The sequence below is a fragment of the Arvicanthis niloticus genome, chromosome 20 (genome assembly GCF_011762505.2).
Source record: "Arvicanthis niloticus isolate mArvNil1 chromosome 20, mArvNil1.pat.X, whole genome shotgun sequence".
NCBI classification, from domain to species: Eukaryota; Metazoa; Chordata; class Mammalia; order Rodentia; family Muridae; genus Arvicanthis; species Arvicanthis niloticus.
This window is the reverse complement of record NC_047677.1, coordinates 42,242,865-42,265,106: the sequence shown is the minus strand read 5'-3', so window position 1 is coordinate 42,265,106 and position 22,242 is coordinate 42,242,865.

Here is a 22,242-nt window from a genome sequence, read left to right as displayed (position 1 = left end):
TGATCAAGGCCAGGGACAGATTCTAGGGCAGGACCCCATGGGTCAAAACTTGCTATGTGGATTCAGATTTTGGTGGGGGAGGGGGTTAAAAGGAATCAAACACCACACAATGCACGTTAAAGAATAAAGGAAGATATTTACGGCCCGGCAGCAGTGGTGATGCACATCTTTAATCCCAGCACTTGGGAGGCAGAGGCAGGCAGATTTCTGAGTTCGAGGCCAGCCTGGTCTACAGAGTGAGTTCTAGGACAGCCAGGGCTACACAGAGAAACCCTGTCTCGAAAAACAAAACAAAAAAAAAAAAGAAAAGAAAAGAAAAGAAAGAAAAGAAAAGAAAAGAAAAGAAAAGAAAAGAAAAGAAAAGAAAAAAGATATTTATGAATAACGAGGGAAAGAAATTATCCTCCGGAGTCCCCAGCCCAGCCCAGGGTCCTGCATCTGTGAGCCAGAGGAGCTTTGAATAATGCAATTTGTCTTCAAGCTGAGGAGAAAGGGAACTTAAAGGGAGGTGTGCTCTGTGGCAAGGTGCTGTTGATGGCTTTCCTCGTCACCTGCTCCTCCTCTCCAGCTCTGTCCCTGTCCCTGACAGCAGAACACTGAATCCCCTGTTGGAGATCACACTAGTGTCTGTAACCCTCCCTGTCCATGCACTGGCCAGCCATTCAGTTGTGTACCTGTCTCTAAGGAGAGTATCCCAGAGCCCTGTTGGGGGGCTAACTTTTAGCAGAAAGCGGCTATCAGCTTTGCAGCCATCTTGAGCCATATACCCTGACATGAGACTTGGATTACAATAGCCTACAACAGCTGAGCACACTCTGATAATCTTGGTTTAGATACCTTGGGTGTGTGAGATTAAAGGTGTGTGAGATTAAAGGTGTGTAATTTAAGAGAGTGACTTAGAAGCGTAGAGATCAGATTTAGAGGCAAGACCTAAGGGCATGATTAAAGGTGTGACCAAAAGGCATGGCTTAGAAGTGAGACATATAAAAGGCAGAGGCAGACTGTAGAGAATCAGACTATGGATGAGAGAATCAGATACAGCAGAGAGAAGACAGAGAAGCAGGCACTTGGAAGATGTTGCGGTAAATCTCTTGCCCATAGGGAGTCCATAGAAGAAAAGACACAAGTCAATAAATATCAAATGAATGCTGCATGCCTAGATAGGGCAGATTTACCATTAAACTACACTATTCCCCAGCTATGAGAGCTCTTAACAACTTGCAGTTTCCTAGGTCAAGGTCTTCTTCATCCTCTCTCCTTCCACCAACCGCCCCCCTCTCCAACAGCTCTTTTCCTTCTAAACCTCTTTTCCTGCCTCTGGCTCCTCCCACTCCTCTTCTACTACCCAATCACTGGCTCTAGCCTTTATTTAACAAATTTGATTGGACAGAAGGTTCACAAGATTCACTCCTCCTTCGCAGCCCCTCCAAGGAGTGGAATCACCATGACAACAAGAGGCTAGGGCTATCCACCACAGGAAGAGAACTTGGAAGAAGTAACTTTGAACTTGGAGGCACTAGGGACTAGGAATTTAGGACTTGGGACTTGGAGAGAAGAAGAGAGACTGAAGAATAAACGGGATTGAATCACACTCTGTCTGGTCTCCCTCCATTCTTCTGTCCTCACTCTCTCTCTTGCTGAACCCCGACCCGCGGACCCGAGCAGCAGCTTGGGCTGGGATACAGTGGCCACCAAGCACGGAGTGGAGAGGGCCACAACATTTTGCTCGGGCCGCCCAAAGTGGGCCAGCCTAGGCCCCAACATTTTTGGCACCCGAACAGGGACTAGTGTGGGTCTCAACAGGGTACAAACAGCGCACTGCTGAGAGCCCCTCTGCTTCTCTGGCCATGAGAGGGCTGTTCTCCTCCAGGACCCTCACCTCTGTCAGCTGTGCTATTACACCCTGTCCGCAGTTCTGGGATGAGGCAGAAGCCTGGGTTTCCTTCTCATGGATCGTCAGCCCCCAAATCAGTGTGGTTCTCGACCTTGCTAATGCTGCAGACTTTTAATACAGTTCCTCACGTTGCGGTGACCCACTCAGTCATAAAATTATTTTTGTTGCTGCCTCATAACTGTAAGTTTGCTACTGTTACGAATCTTAACATGTAAAGCATGTAAATATCTGTGTTTTCCAATGGGCTCTTGGGGGTTGTGATTTATAGGCTGAGGACCACTGCTTGGAAAGGACCCAGGGATCCTCTCAGGAGCCAGCTACAAAAGGCAGAGACATTTACTACCCCAAGGGGCCCCTGGGTATCTATCTGGACTCCAAGCACACAGTCCCTCTCACCTATAACTGCAGCTTCGTGGGATACCTTGAGCCAGAACCACCCTTGAAGGTACTCCGGGGTCCCCGTGCAAACAGGACAGCACCTGGTGTCTGATTCAAGATACCTGGTTTGGAACAGCTTGTTCAGAAACAACAGATCCAGGTTCACACACTCCACTTGGGAGCAAGCCTTACTGTCCCTGAGTGTCCGGTGGTTGGGTCTACTCAATGCTGTCCTCTTGACCAAACTCCTCATGCAGCCAAACACAATGTCACTTCCAGTCTCAAATAAAAGGTGGACAGAGCCTAAAAACATCTGGCCACCACATGCACATTCCCACACATCTGCACACACAAACACTAATAACTTATTTAACACAGAAAGCATATGTGTGTGTGTGTACTAATTTTTTAAATTAAGACTTTAGAAAAAAATATATGAGTATGTGTGTTTTGTCCATATGTATATGCACTACGTGTATATAGTACCTGAGGAGGCCAGAAGAGGGCGGAAGATTCCAACCCCACACCCACCCCTCACTCAGAATGGAATTACAGACACCCGTGAGCTGCCATGTGGGTGCTGGGAATCGAACCCCAGGCTTCTGGAAGAGCAGCAAGTGCTCTTAACCACTGAGCCACCTCTCCAACCATTCAACTCATACATCTCTACCTACAGAGAGCTTTTGGTTTTACAGAGAGCTTCTAGGAATTTGGCATCTGTTACTGGGCTCAGACAAGGAAGAAGGCTCAGGTAAGAATATTAGAAACAGTGACCATGGGGCTTTATTTACTGCCCTGCTTGATTACTTTGTCTTTGATCTAAGAACTGACCATGGTTTTTTGGATATACCTAGAATATAAAAGATATAAAAGCAGACTAGGAAAAATTAAAGGTGCTTCAGCCTCAGTACTGGCTGGAGTCATGTTATAATGTTGTCTAACTGTCTTTTTCTTTTCAGTCCTCACTCCCTCCCTTGAGACCCTGTTGACTGACTTAGCTGGCTTGGTCATCTACCTTAGTTGCAGAGATTATGACAAGTGGCAAAACTTTCCCCGAGCTGGAGAGATGGTTCAGTGGTTAAGAACACTTGCTGTTCTTGCAGAGGACCCTGGCTGCAGTTCCCAGCACCCACATGATGATGCCGAACCGTCCATAACCCCAGTCCCAGGGGATCCAGTGCCACCGTCTGACCTCCCTGGGCATCAGACAAGCATGTGGTACACATACATATATAAAGACAAAACCATTCACATACACTTTTAAATTAATTAATTAATTCAATTTTTAAGAGGACTTTGCAGAGTAAAACTCAGACTCTGCAGAGCCCTAAGGGTTCCAGCCTAAAGGCTGTCTGTCCAGGCAGCAGAAACACAGACGTCTGGTATAATGGGGGCTGGCTAGTCTCCGGCATGCCAGTCACACCTGAGTCAGACTCCAGCCCCAGACAATTCTTCTAAGCGCCAGCAGGTGCTTCTGCCTGGTGCCAAGACTGGAAACTGCTGGGGCAGAGCCTCCCAAGGCTTTGGGCCAGCCCCAGGGGCAGCACCTGGAAGCTCATCAGAAATGCAGATGCCCGGGCCCCACCCAGCCCTGGGACCAGAGTGACTTGGCATCTTTGATGCAACAAGCCAGCTGATGCACCCAGCTGAGGAAGCCATGCCAGAGCTGGAGCTGGGTCTCTAAGAGGTCATCCCTGCTGAGCTGGGCACATTAGGAAACCTGGATAAGGAAGGCTCTGGCTCCCAAGGCTGCTGAGAAAGTCAGAAACTGCCACAGAAAGAAAACTATAATCTTGATTGTGTAGCCTTGACCCTTGAGCACAAGGAAGTGAGGGCCAGTAGTCACAGATCTACTAATAACAGAAGGTGTCTGGGACAGGGTAAGGTAAGAGACCCCTCCCCAGCCCAAGATTCCCCTGACATTATACCTGGACTCCTGAGGTTGTCCATACAACCCACCCAGCATCCTGATCACGGTGAAGAAAAAGTACTGTGAAATCCAGTTGGAGATACAGGGACACCTCAACAACACTGTGTCCTGTCTCCGGGAATCCTAAACAGAGACACTAAACATCCACCCGTTTAAAGCTAGAACTGCACATGACCTGCCTTTGTTTTCTCGGGTATTTTGTGATAATAGAAGGTGATTAAGTCCAAAGTGCTCTGCCCCCACAGAGACTCAAAGAAGGGCAGCTTCCACAAGACCTGTGAATGTGAGCCCAAAGTCAGAGTTTGGGACCATCGCTCTGGAGCGAGCTTGTCCTAGGCCGGCTCTGTCAGAACCACAGACAAGCACACGTGTCTTTCCAAGATGTCAGAATGTATTAACGATGATAAATCTACCAGGTACAGAGGTTTCCCTGGCAGCAATTTGCCAAGTAGTCGCAAGTAAGCAAACACGGGTTCTTTGATTTAGATCTTAATTACTAATATTAACCCTCAGCTTACACATTAAACATCACACGGTAATAAAATACTCTTGACTAACAGGCTGGAGGGGTGGCTCCGTGGGTTAGAGGTGCTTGCTGCACAATCCTAATAACCTGAGTTTGAATCCCCGAAACCCATGGAACTGTGGAGGGAGAGAAACAGATTCCACAAAGTTGTTCTGTGATTTCTACACACATGCACCATGCATGGCAGGTGCACACAACGATCTAGATAGATAGATAGATAGATAGATAGATAGATAGATAGATAGAGGAATAGATAGATAGATAGATAGATAGATTTGTTTTTGATATATATAGATATCAAGCCCCAATAAAACATTTTTTAAAACCTGACCAAGCCAGGCATTTAATCCCAACACTTGAGAAGCAGAGGCAGGTGGATCTCTGTTCAAGGCCAGCTTGGTCTACAAAGAGAGCTCCAGGACAGCCAGGGCTAACACAGAGGAATCCTATCTTTAAAAAATTAAACAAATAGACTGGAGAGATGGCTCAGTAGTTAAGGGCACTGACTGCTCTTCTAGAGGTCCTGAGTTCAATTCCCAGCAACCAATTGGTGGCTCACAACCATCTGTAATGGGATCCGATGACCTTGTCTGGTATGTCTGAATTCAGCTATGATATACTCACATAAAATAAATAAATATTTTAAAACAAACAAACAATAAACCTTTAGGGAGGAAAAGTGGTTTGTTGTTGTTGTTGTTGGTTTTGTTTTTGTCTTTTTTGCTTACATTTCTAGGTTATGGTCCATTACTGAAGGAAGCCAAGCCAAGGCTTAAAGGCAGAAGCCTTAAGGAACACTGTTTGTGGGCTCAGCCTCAGGCTGATACTCAACTAGCATTTTTTATACAACCTAGAATCACTTGCCCAGGGAATTGTGCCGCCCACAGTGGACTGTGCTCCCCATAACAATTAACAACCAAGACAACATCCCCTACGGACATGCCTGCAAACTAACCTGATCGGACGGCCCCTCCACTGAGATTCCCTTCTGTTGTGGCCCGAGGCTTTGTCAAGTTGAAAGTGAAAGCTAGCTAGGACCAGTATCTCTACTTTTTTCTCTGTATTTATCTCTCTATTCTATATCTCTGTTATCTGTTGTTATAGGCAGATATGACTATAAAGGAGAAAGAGATCATAGCAGAACCCAAGGAAGCCTAAAGGAGGGGAAGTGGGAGGCTGCCTGGCTGGGAAAGAGTCTCTTCAAGGGTCAGATATTCAGCCTTTTTAGAAGCCTGCTGCAAGCAGAGCAGAGCTGCAGACAAAAAGGGTACAGAACAGAGGCTGTAGAGGTGATGGGCAAGACTGGGTCTAGATGGACAGACAGACGGTAGGTCCAGACCGACAAAGAGATGGAAGGCCAAGACAGAAATTCAAGTAGGCCACGGCAACAGAGAGAACTGAGTTGAGCCGCAAGCCATGGGACAGTTAGGAGTTCTCTGCCTAGCCGGGCAGTGGTGGCGCATGCCTTTAATCCCAGCACTCGGGAGGCAGAGGCAGGTGGATTTCTGAGTTCGAGGTCTCGAAAAACCAAAAAAAAAAAAAAAAAAAAAAAAAAGGAGTTTTCTGCCTGTCTGTCCCTTGATGCATAGCATCAGCAGTCAGGTGACAGATAGCCGAGTCTGTGGCCATCACATATTAGATACCCTCCTCTTGGTAGATGATACCCTTTTGTCTGATGTGGACATGTTCTTGGACCTGTATTTTCTGGTGTGATCTTAGTGTACCCATGTGTTGCTGTAGTCCTGGTTTTCTTTGACAAATGTATAGGGTGACACTCTTAGTTTTCAGGCACAGATACAAAGAGCAAGGTAGAGAGAGTGTCCTAACATCTTGAGTGGTTGGATGGATGCTGCCATGCACACATGCACCCAGGTGCACATTCATCCTCTGCCCCAAAATAATTCAAAAGCTACCTGTAAAATGAAGTCTCTCGGGGCAAGGCACAACCTGATAAAAATGCAGTTTTACATAACACGGAGTCTCTCAAAACCTGATCTCAGTCAGACTGGAGTAGCAATTTCTCACAGAGACTTGCAGACCCTTGTTTCGACCCAGTAGCCTCTCATGGTCCCGTTGACCTGGTTGCTTGGTGATGCTGACATCGTGAGCTTCTCTCATCTATGTGTTGGGCGGCCGGGAGAAGACCTGCCGGTTGTTCATAAATTTGCACGGAGTTGGATGAACTGAGATCTCTGGGTGGGGCTCCAAAGCTGAGCCCTGCAGCCATTCATGCAGCCCGAGCTCCTGAACCTGGAAGAAGGCCCAGACCTCCTCCCGAGCCACCCTCACCCAGCTGGCTCAGATAACTGCCACATTTGAGGCAAGGTACCCCAGGAAGGATGGCTATCCCTGGTTCTTTTGCCAGGCATCATCTTCTTCAGTCTCTAAAACCAACAGACACTGGCCCTGACCCCACAGTCAACCCACGCTGGTCCTGCGGCCAACACTGGGCCAGCCTCCCTTGATGTCTGCACCCAACCCATCAGTCACCGTGAGCCGCCTCCACAGCCTGAGGGAATGTACCCTCAACGTCCTCAGACCACATGGATCACCACAGGAGGAGCAAAACTACCCCTTAGGCTGTCAGCGGAGTCCTCCGAGGCTGTGCCGAGAAGACAGAGAGTTCTTCTCTGCCTGTGGTCAGAAGAATTTTAGCAGAGCTCTTCCAAGTCATGTGCCTTGGTCTCACTTTGACCCACAGGGAGGTTGAACAGAGTGAACATATAAGGTGGATGGATGGATGGATGGATGGATGGATGTCCCCTTTGCTGCTGAGAAGCCATAGGTACCAGGAGAGGGGGACCTCCCCAGATCTCAGACCCACTCAAAGCTTTCAAGCAGCCTTGCTGAGTCCCTGCATCCTCAGGATTCCTGACAGAGTATAGGGGACAAGCCCCAGTTCTACTGATTCTAAGGGGACCTAGCAGTGGGAAGTCAGACTTCTCAATCACCCAACAGCCTGTGAGGAACCAGGCCAGCTTCGAGGGCCAGCCCAGATGCTTTTAACCCTGGCCCGTTACAGGTCTAGTTGTTTGCAACTTGGGGGACACAACTGAGACAGCTTGGCATTGGTTTAGGCTCACACTCGATGCTTCACCTACATCTACACACACACACACACACTATTGTTCATAAAGTGGCACACACTGCTCTCTGACTACTTGCCCCAATACCGGAGGATTCCACTAAAGCAAATTGATCCCTCCATCCGCTGTGGCTGTGTGGGTTTTGTAAACAGTAGACTCACACTCCAGGTGTGTATACAGACAGCTGAGCCAAGCACACACGGAACAGCTGGTTGCAAAGGGGCACGGACTGAAATGACTGTCGAGACCAGAGAGATGACCAAATCGCTGGAGTCAAACCAACCTGTGCTGTTCCTTCTGGCTCACACTGGCCCAGGCACAGAATACAGCACAGCGGGGGTAGAGCCTGGCAGGGAGCCTACCTGGAATTCACCGGAAACTTTTGGTGCCAATTACAGTGAGCATCAAACCCAGGAATGCCCCCCCCCCCGTGTGTGCCAGGTCCTCTGCAAGGCAAACTCACCCACGCAAACGTTCTGCCTGGAATCTGCCCTGCACCCTGCAGTTGCCCCGCACCTCAGGATCCTACACATACATGTTCTATGCTCTCGGTGTGATGTGTAGAGACACAGGCTCAGGCCCTTCAGCTGCAGAGAACAGATTAGGAGAAATAGGTGTTGGGTCCCTAACAAGCAAGTATCTCCCAGGTGACAGGACCACCTCCTCCGACCCCAGCCAGCAGCCTGCCAGTTGCACTGAACCCTTCCGACCTCACCACATTCCCAGCACCCCGGCTACCAGCCTCTGACCTCCACTCACCAGCTCAACCACCCAGCTTCAACAAGTCCAAATGAGAGTGTCTGCGGTCCACAGAGTGATGTCCAAACTCTCCACGTGACTCTGTAGGACATTCATCCAGCCCTGGCCTGCAGCTTTCCCTGGGAGCTCCCCTGCCGGAGGCCTCTTCCCCGACCGCTTAGGGTAGTCTTTATCCACCTGCCCTGTTCAGCCCTCTGGCTCCAACACTATGCTGCCCCACCCATCCCTATATCCCATACCTCCTACAATACCCCTATACCCCATACCCCCTACAATACCCCTATACCCCATACCCCTACACACCCCTACACCCCATACCCCCTACAATACCCCTATACCCCATACCCCTACACACCCCTATACCCCATACCCTTCCCCAAACACACCCCTACACCCCATACCTTCCCACACACACCCCTACACCCCATACCCCCTACAATACCCCTATACCCCATACCCCTACACACCCCTATACCCCATACCCCCACATACCTACACCCCATACCCTTCCCCAAACACACCCCTACACCCCATACCTTCCCCCACACACCCCTACACCCCATACCCTCCCCCCACACCCCTACACCCCATATACTCCCCCCACACCCCTATACCCCATACCCTTCCACACACACACACCCCTACACCCCATACCTCCCTACACACCCAAGCCCTTCTATCCTCTGCCTGTTGACCCCTCAGACTCTTTCCTTGCATGGTCCTTCATCTTCTTCCCTGGTTTATGTCCCCTCCCAACCCCAAGGGTGTTTATCACTCTCGTGGCACCAAGCGCAGGGCCTGGTGCCTGGCAAGTGCTGAGATAAGAGACTAAGAAAAAAATGAGAAGTCTTCAACTGTCCCACTTAATTGTCGCATGAAGATGTAAAGAAGGAGACAGGCATTCCATGTGGCACCACCATGCAGGGGCTGCAAAGCGTGTGTGCCCACGTACATGTGGGTAACTGTGTACGTCTACACGTATGTACAGTGTGTGCATGCACATGTCTGTCAGTGCATGAGTGTGCTTGGTATGTGCAAGTCTGCGTGTGTGGGTGAGTGCCTGTATCTCTGTAAATGGGCACGCATGATGTATAGGCATATATGAGTGTGCATGTGTGTGTACAAGCCTGTATGTGTGGAGGTATGTGTGTGCCTGAGAACAGACACAGGACTATATGTGGCATGTGTCTATATGTGTCTATATGTATTGCGTGTATGTCTGTGCATGACTATGTGTGTTGTGTTACATGCATGTACTTATCTATATGTGTGAGTGTACATATGTGTGTGTAAGAGTGTGTGTGCGCGTGTGTGCATCGTGGCTCCATGTGTGTGGGTGTGTGTACATGTCTAAATGTTTTTGAGTGTGCAGTGTATATACACGTATATAGGTGTGTATACTTACGTACATATCTATTATGTGACTGTGAGCATGTGTATGTATACATGCCTGCATGTTTGTTGACTATAAGCCTGTGTATGAATACACGTGTGTTGCATGTGTGCTCACTCATACACGTCCACATAGACATGAGTGTGGGGCTGTGCGTGTCTGCATGTGTGTGGTATGTGGGCCGTTTAAGCAGCAGGGCCGTGGCCTCATTAGACCCCAGGCCTTGTGAGTCACCTCCCCACAGGTAATTAATTCGGGGAGCCCCCCAGACGAGGAGATGGGATCTCACCAGACGAGTGACTGATTGCATCTCCAGGTGGCTGAAGGGGAGGAAGCTGGACACGTTCCGAGTGTGACTCCCGGCTTTGCGAGGTGACGCCAGTGGTGTGGTTGCTAATGAGGCGGCTGGCGACCGGTCTCAACCTGCATCTCTGCCCATAAAAGATGAAAGCAGAGATTCTGGGAGGCGTCGTGCCCCGCACCCCGCACCCTGCACCCTGAGCCCTGTGTCCCGTCCCGTCCCGTCCTGTCCCGTGGGCTGCTTTTGAGGCCTGTGGGCTCTCGGTCCCCGTCACCCAGGACAAGCCTCGTGCACGCAGACCTCAGGCCTCCTGCAGGACAGGACTCCGAGCGCCGCCCACATGGCTAATACAGATCACAGCCAGTTCTACCTGACCCCAGATCCCACGTGCTTACCATCCCCCTCTCCTCCCTTCCCTTCCCACCCCCCCACCCCCCCCCACCCCCCCCCACCCCCCGCAGCTACCCTGCCAGGCTGTGAGAATGAGGAATGCCGGCCTCTGCAAGGGTCAGCATTTACTTATGCGTCCGTCCCCGCTGTCACTGTGCAGCGAGTTCTCAGGGAAGAAATGCACACGGAGGCCCAACGCCTGCAGCCCTGGGAGAAGACGCAGCCCCTGCATGCCCACAGTGAGCCGAATCAGAGAACCTCTCCTGAGCACACGACGGTTGTCCACAGGTAGAGGACACTTTTGAAATTCGTTAGTGCCATCCAAACGAGCTGTACGTATGACACAAAACTGTACGTAAAGACCCAAGCAGCATCAAAGCCACCGATGCGGAGCACCTGCAGGTCTGACCGGGAGCACTGTCTGAGCTTCATCTCCCCAGACCTGGCTAGCAGGAGCTAGAGTCTACCCTGTGGGGTAGACTTCCTGAACAGGACCTCTGCTTGACAGCAGACCTGGGAAGGATGAGGCTCAGGGCAGGGTGGGAAGAGCCAGCAAGCCCTACGCACCTGCAATCCAAGAGCCAGGTAGCCTGGGATTTAACAAGACCAGAAAGTATCTCCAAATGCTAGGGCATGCAGACACCTAGCAGAAGCCAGGGATATTTACTTTTATTATTTCATTTATTATTGTTGTGGTGATGATGATGATGGTGATGATGGTGATGGTGATGGTGGTGGTGGTGGTGGTGGTGGTGGTGGTGGTGGTGGTGGTTTTATTGAGACGGGTTCTCATTCTGGGCCCAGGCTAGCCTCAACTTGATAGCAATCCTCCTGCCTCAGTCTCCTGCAGACTGGAAATATAGGTATGAGCTACCCACATAAAGCTAGAAGTAATTTTTTTTAAAAAAATAATCCTATCTGGGAGAAATAACGTTATCTAAGTGTTGCTATTTTTATGACTAATTCTTCAGAAAATATTTGGCAAGTTCAAAGTTCGCCAAGAACACAAGGACACAAAACCACCCAAATAGGAGCTGAACCAGCTCGGGAAAACAGGACCTGTAAGGCTTGGCTGTGGAGGGTCTGGGTAGCAGTGTAAAACTCTGAGGCAGGAGTTAAGAAATCGAGAAGTGTCCACGCACTTCAAATACGACATCAGAATGGTGTGATTAAAATCACAGCCGTGCGGTTTGCTTGGTGCTACTGACACAGCCGCAGACTCAGAGACAGGAGATGGAGTGTTTGTCTACAGCAGTGGTTCCCAACCTTCCTAATGCTGTGACCCTTTAATACAGTTCCTCATGTTGTGGTGGCACCCCACTCCCAGCCGTAAAATTATTTTTGTTGCTACTTCCTAACTGTAATTTTGCCACTGTTATGAATAGTAATATAAACATATGATTCGCAGAATGTCTGATATATGACCCCCTGTGTAAGGGTCTTTTGAGCCCCCCAAAGGGGTCGTGGCCCATAGGTTGAGAACCATAGCTCTAGTAGACAGTATGGCTCTGCACTTCCTGTAATCAGGAAGCAGACAGAGCACGTGACCTTTTGCTGGCTCTGGGCTCCAACCCAGTACTACCTTGCCTCTTGAGTTCCACTATCCAGCATGTAAAAGGGAAGACAGTAATGTTCCAGGTCCAGGACCTGCACGACCCCTAGCGACTCCCCAGATACCTTCTCAGGACAGAACACATCTCTCTGTGTTATCCCTACAGAGGGGAATTGGAGGCAAAGACATTTTCCAGAAACGGTCTCTGTGTTTCCACGGGTTGAGAATCTCGGCTCCACAGCTGCCCAGTGTAGGCTTTGCCGGTGTATTCTATGTCTTGAGGAAGAACCGATCCCTAAGCAGGTCCCCGATTCTGCCCGTGCTCCTTGCTCTCCTGCATGTCTCTGGCTCTCCTACTAAAGGCAAGCCTCCCATCTCAGCACCCTGATCACACCAGCATGGCCTGATCATAGAGCCCAGGTCAGGGTGTGGACATCTCTGGGGACCACTGTTCCATGTTCTATATAACCACTGTGGCTGGATGGATTTAACAGATCTAAGTCAAGACCAACAAAATGAAGTCGTTCCCGTGGAGAGGAGAGGAGAACTGAACAAACATATCCAGAAAGGTTCAGGGGTGACAAAGGAATGAGAAATACATGAAAAAGGGAGGTGACCCCAGAGGGCACATCAAGGGAGTCCCAGAGGGAGGGAGACAGAGAAGCATAGGAGAGGACCTATCTCCTGAGTCTGTCCTCAAACTGTCCGGAAGTATCGTGATGCAAGTTCAAGACCCACAAGGACAAGCTGAGATCGACAGAAACACATGGCCGACCACAGGACCTCCGTGAAGGGAGACACTTCAGCAGGGAAGACAGCGGCTATAGCCCTTGGGAGTCCCAGGAGCCCAGTACAGCCACAAGTGCTCTTTTGCTCCCAGTTAAAAGATCCACCAACTTCTGGTGCCCTGGAAATCCCTGTCCCACCAAGCAAGAGCAAGAGTCACCCACCTCTCTCAGGTCCTCCATCTGCAGGTAGCCGAGATAGCCTCAGGCAGCCCTCAAGTGATCGCTGTGGTCTGACAGGTAGCACTCAAACACAATGTATGCAGTCACCAGGGTTGGCAGAATACACAGCTGGTCACAGAGACGAACCATCAGGGCTCTGCTCTCTGGCTGGCTGGCTGGCAACTTCAGGTGTGCTGACCACAGCTTCAGACATGAAGGGCAGCTGGCTGAAGCTGCCTTTAGACAGAGTAACCTTCCATATCATGTGCACTGGACCAGACCATGCAAGCCCATGGGGATGACACTGTCCCCTGGTGTGCAGCGCAGGGACCCCATGGCTCCCCTGAGGGACATTCACCTGGTAGCCAGACATGTATAGGCTGGCAGATCACAGGTGACTCATAAGGCTAATTTATTTATGACAATCAGGCTAAATTTAAGTTAATTACTTTTTAATCATTGTCTCGAGGGTACATGAAAATACTTGAAGCTAGCCCACAAACATGGAGCTGCTGGGTAAGCGAAACACTATCTGATCAACCAGCTGCCAACCCTTCTGGGAGAGGCTTGGGGAAGGGCGGCTTAGGGGCTGGATGTTGTAAGCTTGCTGTAGGGACCCAGCAAGAGGGTCTCACTTATCACAAGTCCATAGTCTGATAACTAAGGGCCACCTTGTTGTATGGCCTGCTGTCCCGTGCTGGTCACTCAAGTTGGGCCACATGGTAACTCCTTCTAAATCTCCCCACATGCCCTGTTCTTTCCCCCATAACAATACAATGAACTTTCCAGAAGGTAAAACTGGAATTCTGGGTGGCAGGGAACTCCCCAGCCCTTTCCTTGAAACTCTGTTCTTCTTCCAGAAGTATCTCCTCCCGACACCAGAAGCCCACCTGCTCCTCTGTTAAGATCCAGACTCTTCTGTGTTATCTAGCCTGGTGTCCCTCGTCCAAGATACCTTATTAATTTGGCTGCCATATTGCTGGCAGGGTACCTGGCTAAGGCAGGCAGACCCTCCTTCTGGGTGTTCCTGTTGCTACATCAGCCCTCCTGCCCCGGGACCTCCCCCTCCCCTTATGTGAGTGTTCACTGAAAACCCCCAGCATGCTCGAAGGGACTGTAGCTCCTGATGGGCTTGTCACACCCAAAAGACATCTTCAGCTTCTGATCAGGCACGGATCTCGTATTCTCCAGATGGAGAGTGAGTGGTGTAAGTCTCTATATACAAGGACTCCGAACCTGGTACGGCACCCATAGCAGAGCTCCAGAGAAGACAGCACAGCTGGTCTGGGTACCATGCTATCTGCAAAGGCGAAGACCCAAAGTCAGATAGGGCAGGATTTGTTTACCCATCTCCTTCAGACAGCTCCATCTTGCCATCACAAGGATGCAGGCAGGAAGAGTGCTTCCCACCTGACAGACGAAGGGAGGGACCTCAGCTCAACACCCCCAAGCAATGTCTGCAAGGTCATATCTGCAAAGGCCGAGGTTTGACTTCTGCTCTGTTTTCACAACATAAAACATGGCATATGTTGGTTTGTCGATACCCGTTCTGACCCGCAGAAAGGAGTGACACAACACAGGATTCTTCCCAATGCAGTTTACTCAGGAACCTTTTTACAATATCTCTCTGAAAGCCCCAGATCCCAGTTCCACTTTTGCTTTTATCCCCATGCCTGGTCACTCAGAGCCTGCCACGTGGGCACACACCATTGGCACACGTCAAATGGCCTGATTCTGCGAGGCAGCGAGTCTGCACAGTAGTTCTGCAGACGTGGCTCTAACCGGAGTGTGTGAGGAAGTCAGGCGCCATTCACAAAACCCGGCAGGTGCCATTCATAAACTTAGGCGGGTGCCATTCATAAGCTTAGGCACCATTTTAGCGGGCTGCCACACCCGTTCCCCACAGGTTTCACAAGGGGATCCGTCCCAAATGTTGGTCACTCTTGGGTTACGCTGGACCTGGAACCCAACATCTGGATATACACAGGCTTGCGTCTGCAGGCAGCCAAAGATTGGTGAAGACCCACAGTGACCCACCTTCTCCAACAAGGCTACACCTCCTAATAGTGCCACTCCCTGAGCCAAGCATATTCAATCCATCACTCTCAGGGACAGAGAAAAGCCATATGACCCGACAACAGGAAAATGAGCCTTTTCGGGGGACACTATGGGTCCCTGTAGGAAATCAGAAGTCACTGTGGCCAGGAGTGGAGGGGGTCAGGTCTCAGCATAGTTCCCTATGGGTCTCTGGGCCCTGCATGAAGATGTCAGGGCACTCGGGCCTCAGAAGGGCAGCACAGGGTAGCAGGGGCCTCATGTCAGAGCAGCAACAGAATTGTGCTTAAAACAGAATCTGGGGCCGTTTTCCTGGCTAACCGTTTTTTATTGATCCTCCTCATGACTCCCTAGGGACAGCAGGCCTGACACACTAAGGGTCGGTCTCCTTAGTCTCCGAGGTAGCCGGGTTTTCCTCAGCATCAACCACCAGCAGAAAGAGCAAGAGGTTCAGAGAAGAGGAACTGAAACCCAGGGCAACAAGCACCCTGCAGCGACTGGCCTGCACATTCGTTTGCGTGCTAATGTGTGCAGGTGTGTTCCAGTGTGGACCAGTATGTACAGGTGTGTGCCAGTGTGTGCCAGTGTATGCCAATGTGTGCTGGTGTGTGCAGGTGTGTTCCAGTGTGGGCCAATATGTGCAAGTGTGTGCCAGTGTGTGCAGGGGTGTGCTGATGTGCCAGTGTGTGCCAGTGTATGCCAATGTGTGCAGGTGTGTGCAGGTGTGTTCCAGTGTGTGCCAATGTGTGCAGGTGTGTGCCAATGTGTGCAGGTGTGTGCAGGTGTGTTCTGGTATGTACCAGTGTGTGCAGGTGTTTGCCGGTGTGTGCAGGTGTGTGCCAGTGTGTGCACGTGTGCGCCAGTGTGTGCTGGTGTGTGCAAGTGTATGCCAGTGTGTGTAGGTGTGTGCTAGTCTGTGCAGGTGTGTGCCAGTGTGTGCACGTGTGTGCCAGTGTGTGCTGGTGTGTGCAAGTGTATGCCAATGTGTGCAGGTGTGTTCTGGTATGTACCAGTGTGTGCAGGTGTTTGCTGGTGTGTGCAGGTGTGCGCCAGTGTGTGCTGGTGTGCGCCAGTGTGTGCTGGTGTGTGCCAGTGTGTTTGTACATGCGGGTATGAGGTATGCGGACGTGTGGCTATCTGTGTACGTGTGGCAGTCTACACGTGGGCTTGGTGTGTATGCCACACTACAGAGAACGAGGATGAACATGCGGAATACAAGTGCCACCATATGGTCAGGGGAAGGTGCGACCACATGCAGGTACATGAGCGTGCATGTGTGTTTGGGCTGTTGTGTGAACATGAAATTATATTAAGCATTCTAATGTGTGGAATGTGGCTATCTTGGGGTTTCACTGCTGTGAAGAGACACCATGACCAAGGCATCTCTTAGAAGGACAACATTTAATTGGGGCTGGCTTACAGGTTCACAGGTTCAGTCCGTTGTCATCATGGCGGGAAGCATGGCAGCATCTAGGCAGACATGGCGCTGGAGAAGGAGCTGAGAGTTCTACATCTTGATCCGAAGGTCTCCTGTAGGCAATCAGGAGGAGGCTCTGATTCCACACTGGGCAGAGTTTAGGCATAGGAGACCGCAAAGCCCGCCCCCACAGTGACACACTTCCTCCAACAAGGCCACACCTCCTAACAGTGCCACTCCCTGTGGGCGGAGCGTTCAAACTCGGAAGCCTACAGGAGCCAAACCTATTTTTTAAAAATTTACCTCTTTTTAACTTACTCACTTTATATCCCACTCACTGCCCACTCACAGTCACCCCTCCCTCAATCCTTCCCCCCATTCCCCTCCCCTTCTCTTTTGAGAGGGTGGAGTTCCCCCCCCCCCAATCCGCCTGACCCTGACACTTCATGTCTCTGCGAGGCTAGGCGCTTCCTCTCCCACTGAAGCCAGACAAGGCAGCCCAGCTAATAGAACATATCCCACAGACAGGCATTAGCTTTTGGGACAGCCCCCTCTTCCAATTGTTCAGGACCCACAAGAAGGGCAAGCTGCATATCTGCTACATATGTGTGGGAGGCCTAGGTCCAGCCTATGCATGTTCTTTGGTTGGTGGTTCAGACTCACCTAAGCGAGGAAGCTTGAATCTCACTTAGAAGGGGGAATAAAACAGTCATAAGAGGCACATGGAGGGAGGAATCTGGGAGGGAGGGGAGGTGGGAAGGGGGATGGGGGATGCAATCAGGTGTGGGAAAGGACAGGAGAGATGGCTGGATGGTCATGAAAATGAATGGAAATCTGTGACTGACGGGGCCAAACCTATTTAAACCACCACAGTGAGCATTTGCAAGTGTGGAAATCAAACTAGTATGAAAAGGGGCCGGGGGTGGGGCGTGGAAAGCCACGTCACAGGAGTACCTAGACCCCTCAAGGCCTCCCTGTCCCCAAAGCACTTGAGTCTCCTAACAGTGGCTCTTACTGAAGCAATGGAACAGGCGACCCTGGGCTAGCACAGATGAGGCCTGGTACGGAGGGAGGCTGTATGCCCAGGAGGTGACTCGGCGGCACCTGGCCCCTGCCCAGAAATCAGCAGCACCCTGTGGCAACAGACACCACCCAGCATGGGGCAGGGCAGCCTTGGGATGAGGTTAGTTGAGATACATACAGAACTGGGGATGGAGTTGGGGATCAGGAAGTCTAAGACAGGGACAGGCCAAGCTGACTTTAGACTTCTGACTAGAATTCCAGTCTCCCCCTTAACCAGGCCTCACCAGCCACCTTCAGCTGTCAAGCACCGGTTTTAGGTTCCCTTCTCTGGTCAAGCTTCAGAAGATCTTAGCAAAAGGTCCACTCACATGGACTGTCACAGAGGGGCCACACAGAGGCCAGGGGTCCGGGAGGAACACCTACAGTTAGTTGCAAAGGCAGAGTCTCTAAACACCAGTCTGTAGGGCACTGGGGGCCTAGTTCCAAGACCCAGAGAAGACAGACACCCTACCAGGCCCGGGGGGGGGGGCATTGTAGACAAGCTCAGGACTGAGCTACAAAGGCTATATCTGTCTTGCCCTAATCCACACTGTTGACTGGGGTTGGGGCTGTGACAGAACTGCATCCCAACAGCCCTTGTGGGAAGAAGGGGCCACATGCTCCCCCACAGTGGGCTGAGCATGTGCCATGGAGAACAGGATAAAGGGAAGGTGCACCAGCCGGAGGACCTGTTGGCTCTGATCAACCATATCTCTGTCATCTACCCTTGGGGACCAGGCCCCAGGGTCCCAGACTGAGGGTGAGGATGAGCCTGCTGCTTCTCTGACTCATTTCCACAGTACTCAGGAGATACAGCTGAGTAACCCCAGGCCTACGCGGGAGACACAGAAGGAGGAGCAAGTTCTTTCTGGGACATTCTACAGCATCCCTACATACGCAGTTTACATACACAGAGCTTGCTTACACACGCGCTCGCACACCACACTTGGATACTCAGTGCTCAGAGGACCCATGTTGATGCACGGCAAGGAAAGGGAGCCTGGGCTGGACCAGGAAGGGCCAGTGGGGCATCCGGGATGGTGCAGCAGCCTCATTTCTGCCAGCTGTTCTACCAACTGGGAACCAATCCAAGAGGGAGAAGCCTCGAGAACCCCGAGTCGGCTCCATCAGAGCCGCAGCTTTTCATGTGGTTCCAACTCGCTAGGGCGATCCAGGATTTCAAAGGTATGGTACCAAAGGATGGTCCTGCATGTCTCTGCCTCCACCCGAGCCAGCTTGTGTCAGGTCCTCTGCCAGAAAGCTAAAGGCACATGCACACACGCACAACTTGAAAGGAGCTGCCACGACCCAGCTTTTCCACCAGCCCTGAGCAAGACAGGAGTCCTGGAGCCACAGAGAATGCTGTTCTATACCTAGGCACAACTAGGCTGTGCCCATTGTGGGTTGTCCAGGTTATTCCAGGATAGAAGCTCCATGGGCCCCACCCGTGAGGCTGTGGGGGGGGAGGGATACACAGAAACCTCGATGTTGACTGTTTCCAACAAGCTTCAGGTGTCCTGGGGATGGACATCCGCTTACTACCCAGGAGACACACACAATCCAACTGCCACTCAGGGTGATTGGAGAATAAGAGAGTGGAAGACTCAGGCCCAGAATGGGCCCAGAAGGTCTTGAGCCAGGAGATGGTTCTTGATGAGAGGAGATGGGCAGACAGAGCAAGAACAGCTTCTTTAGAGAAAGCCAGCTGCTAGTTCCTTCCCAGATGACCAGAGTGGCCCCCGAGTGCTGGATGGCAGTCTTCACACTCACTTCCAGGCTGGAAAAACAAAGGCCCAGAGAGGCTGCTGAGCTAGCCTCAGCCATCCACTAGCTAGAGCACCAGGCCAAGTGCTATTGGCTACCCCAACCACCTTGCACTGGCCCAGTGGCATAGGGCAGTCACTGAAAAGCAGGGGACCTCAACAGTCCCACCCCTTGGCCTGTGCCCATCAGAGGTGGATCACAAGGTGTTCTTCTCTTCCCTGAAGCCCTCTTCATGACCATAAGCAGGTCCCGTGTGCTCTCCCACCTGGGCAAGTGGTTGTGGGACCCGTCTGAAAGTGTCCAAATCTGTAGCATCCCGCAACAGGGACACAGGCTCCAAACCAATGTCCTTTCTTAGCACCTTAGTGGGGCTTCCACCTTCAGGCATGCTCTCTCTACAGCCTGCCTTGCCTGACCCCAGTGCAAACTGAGCAGCAAAGGTTAGGATCACCCAATACCATGTCTGTACCAGCCTTTGCTTAGAGTGTGCCAGCTTGTCAGGCATGTCAGCAGTCAGGCACAGGAGGGCCATCACCCCACCCGTCTGGTTGCAGCCATCATCCCTCCTACCCTCTGACAAGGATGCTCCCTTTCCAGGTACCCTGGCCCTCAGGTGGTGATGACGCCCCTCTACCTCCCAGTATCATGGAGCCCTGGGGAGAGGAGGAGGGAACTACACAGACTGGAGCCTGAGCAGAGATGAGGATTGGGCCCTGGCCACTCTGAATACCTCTTCTCCAGCCAGACCTATCAGCCATTGCTTGGTCGCTATCCATGCAGCACAGAGTTCCTGGCTAGAGGCATTCACTTTTGTAAGCTAAGGAAAGACAGGGAAGGGTACCCACAGCAGGCCCCTGTGGTCCTTCTGTTCCAGGACAAAGGATGATGCCATGGCAGGTCTGAATCAGTAATCAGTGACCCACCTGCCACACCCATCCACTGAAGGTCACGTGACACTAGGAATTCACATAGCTGGTTCTTTACCCTTGTGGCCCTCATTTCCCAGGGAATGGTCACCAGTCACTACCACCCACAAGCCGCTATCCCTACAATTCAGCCTAGAATCCTGATTGTCCACAACAGAGGCATCATGGTCACCCAGTGAAGAAACAGCAATGAGAGGGAACAGGTGAGCAGGCCCCTTTCTATCCAGTGACAGAGGTAGCTGGGAAGACAGGGCCTGACGGGAAGAGAAAAGTCCCAGAATCAAGCATCAGACCCTCCACAGAATGCCCTTCCTCAAGAAAGCTAGCAGCCTCGAACTCCCAGAACAGAAGGGAGGTTAGCAGAAGCTAGTGCCCTCCATCACGGAAACATGGGAGGCCAGCCTTTGCCAACAGCAGCTGGTGTCAGAAGGTGCTGAGGCTGGGGTCGGGGGCCTAGTAGGGGCAGCGAAGGCTATACTGCATGGGGGCACAAGGGAAGAATCATGTAGTGTGGATTAGAATAACACAAAAGCAACCACCCTGGGTGACAGCATCCTTGGGTAGCAGCATCCCTGGGTAGCAGCATCCCTGGGTAGCAGCATCCCTGGGTAGGAGCATCCCTGGGTAGGAGCATCCCTGGGTAGCAGCATCCCTGGGTAGGAGCATCCCTGGGTAGGAGCAACCCTGGGTAGGAGCATCCCTGGGTAGCAGCATCCCTGGGTAGGAGCATCCCTGGGTAGGAGCATCCCTGGGTAGCAGCAACCCTGGGTAGGAGCATCCCTGGGTAGCAGCAACCCTGGGTAGCAGCATCCCTGGGTAGCAGCATCCCTGGGTAGGAGCATCCCTGGGTAGCAGCAACCCTGGGTAGGAGCATCCCTGGGTAGCAGCAACCCTGGGTAACAGCATCCCTGGGTAGCAGCAACCCTGGGTAGGATCTGCCCTGGGTAGCAGCAACCCTGGGTAACAGCATCCCTGGGTAGCAGCAACCCTGGGTAGGAGCATCCCTGGGTAGCAGCAACCCTGGGTAGGATCTGCCCTGGGGAGCAGCAGCCCTGGGTAGGATCTGCCCTGGGTAGCAGCAACCCTGGGTAACAGCATCCCTGGGTAGCAGCATCCCTGGGTAGCAGCATCCCTGGGTAACAGCATCCCTGGGTAGCAGCAACCCTGGGTAACAGCATCCCTGGGTAGCAGCAACCCTGGGTAACAGCATCCCTGGGTAGCAGCAACCCTGGGTAGGAGCATCCCTGGGTAGCAGCAACCCTGGGTAGGAGCATCCCTGGGTAGCAGCAACCCTGGGTAGGATCTGCCCTGGGGAGCAGCAGCCCTGGATAGCAGCATAAGTGTCAAACATATGGAAAATAAGCAAAGGAGTAAGACACAGCTTTTTTTTTTTCTTTTCTTTCTTTTCTTTTCTTTTCTTTTTTCTTTCTAAGACACAGCTTTCAAAAGAGGACACATTTCCTTGGTGCTCAATACAGAGCCAGGGGCTATAGCTTCTGTCAAATAGGGTGAACATTCAGTGTTTCCTTCCTCTTAACGTAGGCTAGCCCTTCCTGACACCACCAGAAAACAGTGGCTGCAGAGATCTGGGTGGATGGCTGCCTAGGCTCCTGCCTCACTGTGTGAACCCTCCCCAGTGTGGGTCACAGTCCGCAGGTACCTCTGGCCCTACATCACTCAGCCAGAACCAAACCTAATACCACACCATCAGACAGGGGCGGCCATCCTGCCAGCACAAAGGGCTGACCTAAGAAAAGTCCAGGCCACCAGACTACCTCACCCCAACCAAGCTAACTCATGTTACCCCACACCACCCCCATTGTCCCTTCAGACAAGGTTTCCAGGACAGTACTATCTCAGCC